The sequence below is a fragment of the Candoia aspera genome, chromosome 1 (genome assembly GCF_035149785.1).
Source record: "Candoia aspera isolate rCanAsp1 chromosome 1, rCanAsp1.hap2, whole genome shotgun sequence".
NCBI lineage: Eukaryota > Metazoa > Chordata > Lepidosauria > Squamata > Boidae > Candoia > Candoia aspera.
This window is the reverse complement of record NC_086153.1, coordinates 74,312,882-74,325,619: the sequence shown is the minus strand read 5'-3', so window position 1 is coordinate 74,325,619 and position 12,738 is coordinate 74,312,882.

The window sequence follows — 12,738 nt, the reverse complement described above, 5'->3', positions numbered from 1 at the left end:
TGAGTGGTGAATGAAACCCAGAGTGAGTGATTAATTTAAAAAAAAGACATTTGAGTGGTTTGATCACATAGAGAGGATGAAAAGGAAATTTCCTTTCCTTTTACAAAGGAAAAGTATAGAGGGTAGAAATTCATGGTCAACAGGGTTGATGAGCTTCTAAAAAAGAAAATGATGAGAAGATTAAAGGACAAAAGGTGGTGTGTGAATTGGCATACGGAAAGATGGAAGCAAAGATAGAAAGGTATGGAGGAGTATTGGGAATGGTAGTGTAAACTAGATATAGCTGTATTTCTTTTCCTTATGCCATAATTTCGTTTGCTTGCTATTTCTTATTCTTTTCTGCACTTTGCATAACGTTGCTCACCCTGAAAGGGATAATGGATATGTTTATATGAATACTCAAGTTAACAATTCCACTGCCAACAGGCTGAATGTTATGCCACATACTAGGGTTGAGATTGTATCTTTAATTAGCATCATGGATTTTATGATTCTTAATTGTAGCTATTAGTCACAAGAAGAGAAATGCTGTCATTTATTTCTATCAGGGGAATAATATTGTTTGGATTTCTCCATGCCTTCTCTCTGAATGAGAAGTTGTCATCATTCAGAAAGACTTATCTCCCAAAAGAATATCTACGTCTTTCAGAAGTCAAATGAAAAGAATCATATGTTGATATTGTAAAGAAAAAACAATACCCCATGTCAATTGCTCATAGCAGCCAAAGTCAGTGATTTCCAGAATAAAGTATTAGGTTGTGAATTGAGAGAAAATGTAGTTTCAAAAGATGTAATAACCAATAGGTTGCCGATATACACACTACACAATTATCTGCTATTTATCTTGATCTATTGACAAAACTAGATATCTGCAGTACTACCTACTCCCTGTAACATTTGCTCACCTGATAAGATCTGGTATGGCACGCTTGCTACATGTCTCCTCAGTTAGAGGCTGTCACCCTCAGGGGCCACGTAAGCATACATGTTCAGTCATCTCCCCTCTTTTCTGGAAAAGCTTACCCCCTGAGGTATAATCAGGCCCATTGCTTCTTGCTTTTAGGAAGCCGGTAGGACTCCCAGTTTCATAGGAATACCTCTAGCTGTTGTTTTTAACTAACTGTACAATTTCAGTCTGAATTACTTGTTAGGGAATTGTTGAGATGTCAGATTGGACTGGCCTATAAACGCTGTGCATAAGTAAATAACACTGAAAATATTTTTGCTGCTAATATCATTCCACACAGTCTGCATTCCTTCCATCCATTACCTGGACTCTTAGTGTAGTTGAAAATAACAGTCTTAAATTAAGGTTAGTCTGATGGTTGGTGAAATGGGATACAGGGTGGACTGTGGCAGAGAGGGAGGTCACATATGTACTTATTGGTGTGAGCATTTGGAGTTGGGGCAGAAGCAACAGTGCTGTGCAGATATGTTGCAGCTGAACTGTCAGACCCTTCTAAGGTCAATGGCCTACACTGGGCCCTATTGATGAGGACTGGTCCCAGGCATTTTGTTGACTGAGGCAAAACAAAAACAAGGTGGCACTCTTTTCCATTCTCTGTAAGAAATCTGATTACAGTAGAAAAACAAAGACTCTTTCTTGAGTTCTGACAACAAGATAATGCTCCCTACAATCTAGCTTGCCTTGGGAGTGCAGGGCACCTGCGTGATACCCAACTCTCTCTTCCAGCATTTAGTTGCTGACTTTCAGCAAGCAATGACCAAGCTGACCATCTCATTCTGACAGGTAGAGCCAACCTTCTTCTGACTATTGAGCAAGAACAAAACTGCAGAAAACTTCTCCAGTAAGTCTTGTGTTGCTCTTTAAGAAGACATTTTACAGATGTCAGTAGGTGCCCTATACTGCCACTTTTCTCTAGTTCAGGCTGAGCTAAGCTGAAATCTTGCAAAACTAGTTTTTCTGAACAGGAAAAGATCTGTTTGTCCAGAACATGGATTCTTTCAAGGTAGCCTTACTATACCTAAGATAAGACCTTTTCACTCCCCATTACTTTCTTTTCCATTGGCTACATCATTTATGATTCCTTTGGTAGCTTTTCTTGCTGCAATTGAAAGGCAGAATGTGGACCTGAGCCTCTGTTCTGACAAACAGTTGAAACCAGCATTTGTAGCTGATTTAGATTTCTGTGATAAAATGCCTAACAGACCTTGGGAACACAGAGGTGGCAGCAAGACAATTAAGGGAGAAAACAGGGTGGTTATAGAAGAGATTCTAGAGCAGTGTTCTCAACCTTGGCAACTTGGCCATCTGGGAGTTGAAGTCCACACCTCTTAAAGTTGCCAAGGTTGAAAAACACTGTTCTAGAGATCAGGGGGAGGGGGAAGCATGAGAAAGAGGCTCAGAGTAACTGCATCTTAATTACATTAGATATAAGTTGTGCAGAAAAAAATACTTTGGGAGGTTTTCAAGATTTTGTTACATTACCCTGCTTGCAATAAAAATACTTCCTGAATCCCAAGTGGTTCTTGTTTCAGATTTGCCAGCCTCACAGGACTTGATATTAATCTGCCTCCTCTGTGTTTTCAAGCGATGTTAGACATCCCACTACAATTTCCTAGTAGGTAGCTTTTGATGGGTGAAATCCAGAGTTAGATGACTAAACTACCACTTGGGCCTCAAGTTGTCAATTCTCTTCCGACTAGTGGGTTCTCCAAAGCTGCTTCTGAAGGTCAAATGATCTCTGGAACAGTATGTGGTGGGACATGGGATAAGTACAGGTGCAGCAGGAAAGGAGGAATATGGCAGCCCTATCTTGCATTGGTGCAGCATTGCTTAAACTTTTTTCTCTCAGGACCCCTTCCCACTTTTAAAACTTATGGAGGACCCCAAAAATGTTTTTTTGTATGCATTATGTTTATTGCTATTTACCATATTAAAAATTAAAAGTGATGCACTTGCAGCCGCTACAGCTTGTCACAATTATTTGATGGGATTTTAATATTGTATTATTTTCAACATAGGCTGGCAAATAATTTTGATTTTGTGGACCTTGAGAGAGCTTTGGGGACCCCCAAGGGTCCTAGGACCACACTTTAAGAAACACTGCATTAGTGGAAGGATTGTCCTACTCCAGCAAGGTATTTTTGATTCCATGCAAATTTTAGCAGTCAAGCCAGTAATCAAAAAAGTATATGGCAACAACACTTTCATGTATATCCAATTATTTTTAATGACTTTTTTAAATGATCAAAAATAATTAGATATTGCATTTAAGAGCAATGAAACAGCATTTTAACCTACTCAGTTAAATGAAAAAGTGAGTGAGAAAGGAACTTGTCTGTCAAAGCTGAAGCACAAAATCTGATCCTTGTCAAAGGATTCTGAAAATGTCAATTGACTTCCTCTTCTCTTGCACATACTTATATACATTTAAATAAGCAGGAGCTATTTAAAATATACTCTTCTCAACCAAATCCTTACTAAATATAAACAAAAGATTAAATCGAAAAGATCCAGATGTGCATGGTATCAGTTGCTGGATTACTTTTTTTTTCTGAAATGGAAACCGAATACCTTTAAAATAAGCCACATAGTTGAAAAAACTAACCAATATCTTAGCCTTTATTAAATGAGGAAAGAAACGGCCTAAATGAAGATACCAGTCACTAGTTGATATAGGGTGCTACTCTACAGCAGGCTTGTAATGAATTCAATCTTTTGTGGCCTATTTTAGAAGGGTAAACATTGCCAAATAAATCACAGACATAGGTAGACTGCTCTGTGAAGCCCAAATGAAATTTAAATGTAACTTGACTGACTAGCCATATGTAGTTGAAATATTTTCTTCTTATAATCCCATTGCGAATTTTCATTCATTCATTCAAAGATACAATCTTCTTCTGTACAAAACCCCCAGTAATCTCTCAGGATCTTACCAGAAATAATAAATGGATGTTATATTGATAAAGAAATCGTAACTGTAAATTGTGCAGGGCTAAGAATAAAGAAGGATAACAGTGTAACACATTCTGTTTCCCTGAGGAAACAGAAAATAACTACTGGTGAGAATCCAAGGAACACAAGCTAATTCCACCCTTAAGCTGCTGCAGAAGGAAGGGAAGCTGGGAAAATTAGTTTATTGCATGTTGGATGACTTCAATTGTATGTGGTGTGGGTTTTTTTATATTTAAAATCCCTGTCTACTATTAGCTTTTCAAAAGGAAGGTGTCTCCTACAATACACTCAGGATATGTTAACAGTTAAAGTATAATTAAACAGTATTAAGTGTTCCTGTGCCTCTGTTCCTATGCCTATGCATTTTTGTTTAAGGATGGAAGAAATACCTCTGAGTCTGTAAGAGGTGAATCTGACAAACTGTACACTGTAGATATCATGCAAGATTTATAGTGAACCACAATCCACTTTCCACTACTTAATATACCATACTTAAGAGTCATCCACAAATGCTCTTTGCCCTGGCTCTGAGATGGCCTGCATACAGGTCACTGAGGACATCCCCTCATTGGGTACATGCCTACCACTGGCAGGCTAAAGCCAGATCAAAAAAATCTATCACAAAACTAGTGTTTTCCAGTAGAAAATGGGACAAGCCCTCCACTGGGTGAACATTTTGATTGGCGTAATCTAAAGAGCTCCAATTGGCCCCTGCAGGACCATTCCATCTCACCCAGCCTTGGGGCTCTGTGCTTCCATGGCCATATCTTCTTTGGATAGAACAGGGACTCAAGCAACCAAAATTTTCTTTTCCTTTGGCTTCAGTGGCTTTCTTTGGCTTCTACTGATCCTGTAGAAAGGATTCCATGAGTTTGATATTCTTACCAATAAAGGCTACCATTTCCGATTGCAGTGAGCCCTACGTAGAGTGATCCTCTGTGCCTTCTCCAGCGAGCATGGTGGTAAGGGCAGGGATTGCCAGGGTGGGAGGCAGCAAGGGACCCATGCTTGCTTTTGGGGGTAGGAGTGGGGTAGAGAAAGGCAGCAGAGAAGTCAGAGTCCCCTTCCCTGAACCTGAATGCCCAACAGCAGCAGCAGAAACTACAGCTCCTGACCGCATCTGGGCAACTTTGCTGGCTCCTTTTTCAAGGTGCAGCAAAAGGCTCCTGTGGATGGCAGCAGCTTTCCACTTTCTTCCTGTCATAAGGACAAGAAAAAGCACATCTCTTGGGAAAGACCCTACAGCGTGTAATCCAATAGTTCTGGAACAGTATCCTAGAGCTCATAGTATCCCATAGTCCAGGAGCCCCTCTGAGATCTGAGGTAGGACTCCAGTCTCACATAGGAAATCCAATACCCTGAATGGTTTCAGACAGCAGATGTACCCCCTCCTTTTTAAAAAAAGAATGGGCTTATAGTCCAAGATAACATCTTCTGGACCTTTTGGCATGAGTAAAGTGTTCTCTCTTTGTCTCCATGGAGAACAAAGAAACTAAGGTTCCTTCTAGTTAGTTGGATGAGAGCTGAGATCCTTGGCCTACAAAGATATATTCCAACAGAGAAGGAGAAGAAGAGATACATCATGCTGGGTTCACACAAGACATTGTCAAAACCAATCAAACCATGTTATGGTTTGTCATTATGTGTGAACCCAACCAGTCTGCATTCTATAGCTAACTAAGAAGACACAGCTTGATGGAGAGGCAAAGATGTATGATCCTGGGTCAGGGAGGCTGATTCGTGCTCAAGACTATATTGCCAGCTACTGTATAGTCTACTTGGGCATTTGTCAGATGGCATCCCTGTGCTTTGCTGGCAGATTTGTTAATAATCTGGCCTTGTAGAAATAGAGTGTCTTTCTTCTGGGAGTGGAAGTGGCAGCAAAAGGGTGAAAATCCCCTCCCTTGGAAAAAAAACACCAGCTTGAACAATAGAGAAAGCTGAACTCCTGCCAGAACTGCTGGAAAGCGCCTCCCCTGTTGCCTCAATGACCTTTCTTTAGGATGGGAAAATGGAATCTGTGCCAGATTTTGGGTCCAATTCCTAGTACATAAATAAATAAAAGAAAAGGGGCAATTTCCTCTCTCCATGAGCAGGAGTGCTGTCTGGCTCCAAAACATCTGGGTGTTCTTATTGCTCAAGGAAGTGTCTAATCCAGTCCAGAAAGTGGTTTCTTTTTGAAAACATGGGCCTTCTGGCTTCCCAACACCACCCTCTCATCTTGATCACAATACTCAGCCTCCTTCCAGATGTTACCAATTAGCTGTGGAAGCTGGGGTCTGTCCAGGGGGCAAAGGGGAAGAAATAAGTGGAACTATCACTTTGAAGCTCATGGCATGGAAAGGCAGGAGCAACAGCAAACATGGAGTTCTAAAGCTGCGCTAAGTCTTGCCTCTGTGATTTATAAGGTGCACGAGTGCGTGTTTGGAAAACTGGGAGCATTTACTTAGCAACTGGGTGTCTGGATGGGCCAGAATGGTTCATTGCAGTCCAGGATTTTATGCGAACCAAGATGTGCAATGGAATATACACAAGTCTAGTTGCACGCTTGCAATGCACGTCCAAATCCAACTGAACTGGATAGGTGAATCTTTTCTTATATGAAGGAGGAAGCATTTCCCACAGCCATTTGTTTCCTTTGACTTTGGACTAAATCACCAGTCCGTTATTTTTTTCTCACACTGCAATTATGCAGCCAGAGAGCCAGTTTGGTCCAGTGGTTAAGGCAACGGGCTGGAAACCAGAAGTCTGTGACTTCTAGTCCCACCTTAGGCATGAAAGCCGGCTGGGTGACTTTGGGCCAGTCACTCTCAGCCCACGACATCAGACTCTGGCAACAAGCCAGTCAGTCAATTCCTTTCACAACCAATGGATCAGCATTTGGTTGATCTGAAAAGCAGACCCTTCCTACACCTTTGGGAAAAATGCTAGGAAGAAAAAAAAATTGTAATTATGAAGCTGCTATAAAGGTAAACATCTCTCTTGAGAAAAATTAGTTATTTTAATGGTAAAGATTTCTTGTCTTCTTCTGGGATTTTTTTTTTACTTTGGTTCTAAGCCTACACCCCTGAGGTTTCCTAGTAATCTCCCATCCACGTACGAATTAGGGCCAGATCACTCAAAGTCAGCTAGGCATTAGTTGTGCAGAAGTCCAAAATCACTTTCCATTTAATGCCTTGATTGTGGGAGAATCTGCTGCTGGAGAGCATCAGTGAGTTCTGGTCAGTGTCTTTACCCAAGGGAGCAGCATCAGTGGCAATTGTGTGGCCAGGCTCAACTGTGCATACGTTGGCACATCTGCACTCTTCATCAGATACTAAAGGCAAAATACTGCAAGACAAACATCTGTGCCAATTGTAGTGCCAGTTTACAAAAAGAAGGAAATATATTATCCTGACAAACTTTGCCCAACGAGTTTTCTTTCTGAACTGGAAAATTTACAATCATCTTTTATGTACTTGCCTTTTATGATGGCTGAGGGAGAAAGATTTTCAGGAATAAATTAATTGTGTTTAGATCAGCAGGTTCAGCAGTAGATCAGGGTTTCCTTTTGCTCCATCCCAAGGAAAAAAAATTAAGACTTGTACTTTTATAGTTCTGAAATTTCATTTTGTTCTAAGGAATTTGTTATGGATAAAGCACTGATTATCGATAGGGTTTTTCTTTTTGCTTTTAATTCAGAATTTATAGAGTGTGTCTGAACTGTGTATACCCAATTCACAGATGGAATTGCTCTGTGATTCAGTTTACCTAGAAGAGAAAGAGTACATCAAGGATGGGTATGTTATATTTTAATCACTTTGTAAAGTGATATTACTAGTACTTTAGCATCAGTGTTACCTATAACATCATGACAAGAAAAGCCTTCATTCCTTCTGAAGGAATGAAGTTTGAATTGTACAGGTTGATAGATATTTATTATAGAAATGTTGGTGGTAATGGTGGTTAGTGTGTGCCTAATCGATTGCTTTGCCTGATATAGACCTGTGCAAATGCAAAGTTCATCCAGCAAGGCCTGTTGGTTGTACTACGTGCCAGTTTTCCTCTGGTAGTTACTCAGAAGTGGGGGTTTTCTGCGCTAGGCCCATTCTTTGAGGCATTCTCCTGCCTTGTACGTCAATAGTGCCAGATAGGGTGTCCTGTAGAGCACAAATCCATCTCTTTACTCAGGTCGATTGGTGTGTTTGTATTGTTTAATGTGGATCTGTAATTGACTGGGAAGTTTTTGCTTGTTTTAACAGTGTAATTAAAAATATATATATTACAAAGTATGTTTGTTTTGACTGCAGTCAGGAAATCAGAAGACACTTAATCTTTGGAAGAAGAGCAATGACAAATCTCGATAAAATAGTTAAGAGCAGAGACATGACACTGACAACAAAGGTCCACATAGTTAAAGCAATGGTGTTCCCTGTAGTAACATATGGCTGCGAGAGCTGGACCATAAGGAAGGCTGAGCGAAGGAAGATAGATGCTTTGGAACTGTGGTGTTGGAGGAAAATTCTGAGAGTGCCTTGGACTTCAAGAAGATCAAACCAGTCCATCCTCCAGGAAATAAAGCCAGACTGCTCACTTGAGGGAATGATATTAAAGGCAAAATTGAAAGACTTTGGCCACATAATGAGAAGACAGGACACCCTGGAGAAGATGCTGATGCTAGGGAGAGTGGAGGGCAAAAGGAAGAGGGGCCGACCAAGGGCAAGGTGGATGGATGATATTCTAGAGGTGACGAACTCGTCCCTGGGGGAGCTGGGGGTGTTGACGACCGAGAGGAAGCTCTGGCGTGGGCTGGTCCATGAAGTCACGAAGAGTCGGAAGCAACTGAACAAATAAACAACAAATGTTTGTTTTATTTTTGAACTTGTGTTGTATATTTAAGAAATCTGGAATGGAATATCAATTGTCCAAAAATAATTAATTAGATTCATAAAAGGAACACCAAAGTAAAACACTTTTGCAAAAAAGCAGCTATAAAGTGTAAGTGTATATAAAGCAGATGCTGAAAGCAGGGTCTATCTGGCTTGGAAAGAGTTTATGATTTTATGCAAGTTTACCTAAGGCTTACTGACTTCAATGGGGCTGACCCTGCAATAAGTGTGCATAGGGTTATAGCCTCGAACTGCAATGTCAATATTTTTTTTCCTGAACTGACGCAATCCAGAATTTCCTGACAGCGATATATAAATATAGTTTTGCAATAGGGATAAAAAAAATGCTTTGCAATAAAGAGGAGTTTGATATATAACTGTAAACCTATTCCTTAATGAAGGATTTTTGGATCTGGTAGCCTGGGAATAAGCCAGCTGTTTCTGAAGGAAGTTTATTATGGAAGATTAATGGAGGGCCCTTAGCCGAAACAAATCACTTGACTGTTTATTGAAGCATTCAGCTAGAGAGAACAAAAAGCAGCTCTTGCGGAGAACTGCAGTAAAAGATGTATCTGTAGGACTGAGTGATTTTTATACCCAGTTAGATCTTCTCTTCCCTACAATCTCCTTTCCATTCTGGTCAGAAGCTATACTAACTCCTCACCAAAATATAAGAAGCTAAGAAACCTGGCTGCAAAATAATAAACCAGAAGTCCTGCCCATTTGAATAAAAAATGCCTTCTAATGTATTCCCTGCAAATCAGCTTAGCTACAGGCAATTATAAGTAAAAACAAGTTGGCTGAATAATGAAGGTGGTTCATAAAAACTTGATGGGACTTGATGGGAATCCTGCAGACCACCATGAAGGAAGAATACCAAGTGAAACATTGTTCAGCATGTTTTCAAGCATTTTCTCGAAGTGTTCCTCCTCCTGCTCTCCTCTAGGTGTGTCTCAGCTACAACATCTGTCCTGCTAGCTGTGAATTACAAAAGCTGTAGTCTAACTATCTGAATGGTACCAAAGTGGTGAAAGCTGAATCTGAGTCTTGAATGTCTGTCAAGACTCAATTTGAATGTCTCCTCTGAAATAATAGTTCATATCAGAATTCTGCAAACTGTTTGGACCATAAACAGAACTACCAGATATGAGCTGCAAAAATCTGGAGGACCGTTAGATGGCAGCAGGCCATTAGTCTATTCCATATCTCTTTGCTGCCATCTAACGGTCCTCCAGATTTTTGCAGACCTAGCCAAGTTAGCTCAAAAAGGAAAAAAAAAGCCACCAAGTTCAAATGTCATATGTGGAAAAGGTACTCCTGAATAATCAAAATGTAGTGGATTTGATTTTTCTTTTTATACAGCACTTTCTCTTCTAGAACAAACAAACATCCACAAAACAAGTTTTGTATAATGTGGTTCTATAAAGTCACTGCTACCTTGTTGACCAATTTAAATGTAGAGTGGTCCTCAGAATATCTTAGTGTAGAAGCAACAGAATGAATGAAAAACAAAGTAGCTTTGCTATTAGGAAATTTAGCCCTGATACTCTTATGTACATACTGTATATAGTTTAGCATCATCTTAAGACAAGATGGCAACCTGACTGGCTCAACTAGTTAAAACATCTGTGGTAATTATTTGCTCCAAATACCTCTACTTGTTTTCCTTTCCCCTTCTTCTTGGTCCTACCTCACTACTTAGCTTTAATTCAGGAATCCAAAGAAAGATTGTTTTTAATTTCCCAGAATCAACCTATCCAAAGTCTATCCAAAGTCATTTGTCCCAGCTTGAAGTCTGTTGTCCCACCAAGGTGACATTGTGCTTCTCCTGGATTGGCTCGATCACACACTGTTGGACTGCTGAACTACTTTCCAGCTCAGAATTGGCACACAAGGAATCACTGAGCATGAAGTTCTGTGGCCGAAGCCCCAATTTTGAGAGATGGACCGCTTCCACCTCTTGGTTTCTAGCTCTTTCCCATTCAAGTTAAAACACTGGTCTTTTTCCAGCTCCACTCCCAGTGGTCCATCATTACTTTTTTCTTTCAAATGCCGTAAAAATAAACAGTGTAAAATTAGGACAAGGGCCAGGATGTTGACTGGTTACTGATTTGGGGGGCCCCTGGTCTGCTAAAAGACACACACACTGGTTGGCCCATGAGCAATTCACAGAACTGTAAGAACAGAAGAGGTGAATGGTGGGATGGCATGAATCGCTTTCTGAATGTTGGGGGGTGAGAATGGTGGCTGTGAGGAAGCACTTCCAGACTGATTCCTGGATTTCCTTTGGTTTAGTTCTCTTTCTCTCTTCTCCTATTTTTGCTATTAATGTCTAGACAGACACCTTAAAGAACATCAGCCTCTCCCATCTTGCTTATGGGTTCAGCAGGAAAAAATCCTGCTGTTTCATACCATAGGTCAGTGTTTCTCAACCTTGGCAACTTCAAGCTGTGTGGACTTCAACTCCCAGAATTCCCCAGCCACACAGCTTGAAATTGCCAAGGTTGAGAAACACTGCCATAGGTTACTATTCCTCCCCCTGATTTCTAGTGGGTAAGACCAGCTCTAATCTGCCATTTCACACAGCGAGCTGCCACTGTCCTTTGTTGCAAGCAGACCCACTTGATTCAAGCAAAATGTGATTGTCACACAATAATGAAATTGACGTCTCTGCAAGCTATAATATGCAATCTCCCTTCATCTTAAATTTTATTGCTGGGGCTCCACTGGAGCAAGAGAAAATAGATTTTGCAATTCAACAGTAAATGAAATATATTAGGGACAATAGAATTCCATTAAAGAAATTGTTTTAGTATAATAGGACATGTTTATTCATTTCTGTACTAACTTGCAGCATATCTCTGATGAAATTAATACGGAATCTGGATGTCAAATTACTAACATCACAGGAATCATATTTGTTTCTCTTTAGAGCACTTGCAAAGTGCTTGTTGGATCTATGAATTAAAATGGTACTATACAAAATTCACAAATGTACTTTTAGAATAGATTTGTCATTAGTCCTTCCACAAAGTTAGAGGGTGAAACGTGGAATATCAGCATAATGAATCTTTGAAAGAAAAATGAATCAGTAAGGAAAAATGAGTAAAAAAGGATGGGCAAGGTACCTGCCAGGCTGAAACTGGCAATTTAGAGGAAAAACATAGCTTCCCACCTCTTACAAAACAGTCAGTATAGATATAAAAATAATAAAACTAAAAGCTTTATTTACAATATTTATCTCATTATGGCACATTGGCATCAGAAGTTTCAACTGGCTAAAGAATTATTCCTTTGCTTTAAAGAACTATGGGAACTGTAGCTCTGCGGAGTGAGCTTGCACAATGTTTTCCCCACATCCTTATTAAACTATAGTTCTATCAAGCCATGAGAATTTAATTTGTACCAGATCAGTTCAATGTGACCACAGAAGTCTGTCTGACCCATAGCCCAGTATTTTAAGGCAGCCTGTAATTCTGTGTAAACCAGAAAAGATACGTTAATGATTTAGGAAAAAAAGGATAAAATTCAGAGGTAAAATTGCCATGAATTCTGATCAAAAATATCATGCCATACCAGCTACGTCTATCAACATGTATTGCCTTTGTCTGAACAGTCTGTTCTTCCCCAAGTTGAGTGTTGATCAGAGAAGGTCTGGCACTAGTCTGGGTCAAGCCTAATTGCTCACCAGTAGTAATTATTAAGGTCTGTTGCAAGTAGCAAGAAAAATGATTCACATATATATTATACAGGGTAATTCAGTATATGTCCACCGAGAAACAAGTCCCATTGAATTTACTGGGCCTTATTAAGGGTTAGATGGCTTTATGAATAGATGTGAATTCAACAAGTACTATTTATATTCTGAAGTGAGGCAGTTTAAATTAGCACCCAATTAGACAAAAAGGGTGAAGGTTTTTCCTGTTCCTCTTTACATATGATTATTAGCTT